Genomic DNA, 1,505 nt, shown 5'->3' with positions numbered 1-1,505 from the left:
TCTTTGGTGAGGTGTCTGTTCAGAACTGTGTGCATTTTTAACTGAGCTGTTTAACTTATTTAGTTTCAAGAATTTTTTATATATTTTGAATACAGGTTCTTTCTCAGATCTGTATTTTGCAATTTTTTTTTTCAATATGTGGCTTGTCTTTTTGTTCCCTTAACAAGGTCTTTTCCAGAGTATAAACTGTAAATATTAAGAAATCCACATGGTCATTTCTTTTGTGTATATCAACCTTGTGTGTCATTTGTTAAAATTCATTACCAAACCCAAAGGCACATAGCTTTTCTTCCATAGTTTCTTCTAGAAATTGTATAGTTTTGCATTTTTAGTGTAAGGATGATTTTGAGTGATTATTTGTCTAAGTTGTAAAGTTTTCATCTACATGCATATCATTTCCTATGGTTTCCAATAATCGTTCCCTTACTATTTTTGGGAAAGACACAGGGTAGTGGGCTCTGTTAGAGCAGATAGATGGCTAGACATGAAGAGGAGGGGAGATCCTGAAAAAGGAAAGTCTGGGAAGGCTCACCTGGAGGACCACGAAAAATTCCCATTTAGTGGCATCTGTAATGCTGGAGTGGATGGGCACTTGTCAATTGTGGGTAGGAGGGAGAAAGGTACCTATGCAGAAAGAAACACCCTAGAAATCCTGTAGATGCCCCAGTCATCATTCACTCTGCAGTAATATGTCACAAATATTGGTAGCTACATGCTGATAAGGCATGCTGAGAGAGCACTGTCCGGGTGGAGAGGTGTGGAGAGACGCTGTGATACAGAGCGGGTCCTTTTCTCTCTGGCTCCTGGTTTTAAATCTTTTTTTTTCTAATAGCTTAAAGATGGTTTTTGTGTCTTCATTAAAGATTAAAGACTATGGGCCAGACCCACACTAATTCCATTGGCATCAGAGAGAAGGATTCTTTACATATTTATCTATAGGCATAATTGATTTTTTTTTTTGCTGAATTATCTGGTAGTCAAATCATACATTAGAGAGTAATATTAAAATTAAAAAATAAAAAATGTATCTGTAAACCTATCCCCCTTCCATTCCAGTCTTTGTCTCTGTGTAATTTTAGAACCTTGAACCATGATGTACATAGATTTCTATTCTTTAATATCTTGCTACTTCATTGTTTTAATGTTTAATCTTTGGGTTGATTCAATCACGGTTACTTGACCATTTCTACAGGGGTTTAGTTTTTTTTTCCCTTTAACTCTAATGTAAATTTGAGTTTTGGCTGGTAGTTTTAGCAGATTTAAGGCAGAGCCTCATTAGGGCCATGGATCGATTTATGGTCCCTAGTTTGAGGAGGGAGGTGGCAATCTGCCCTTTCTTCTAAAACTGATATGTTAAATCACAAGACATTTACTTGATTTTGAGCACTTGGGACTCCCTGGGTTCACTGGTATTGCAAGGTCAGGACTGGGGATCTCCTGCTGGAGAGGCCGCCCAGCATGCCCATTGCAGGTCCTGAGCGCTTGCTGCAGGACAGAAGCCCTGG

This window comes from Rhinopithecus roxellana, chromosome 18 (assembly GCF_007565055.1).
Source record: "Rhinopithecus roxellana isolate Shanxi Qingling chromosome 18, ASM756505v1, whole genome shotgun sequence".
NCBI classification, from domain to species: Eukaryota; Metazoa; Chordata; class Mammalia; order Primates; family Cercopithecidae; genus Rhinopithecus; species Rhinopithecus roxellana.
Note: the sequence above shows the minus strand (reverse complement) of the source record.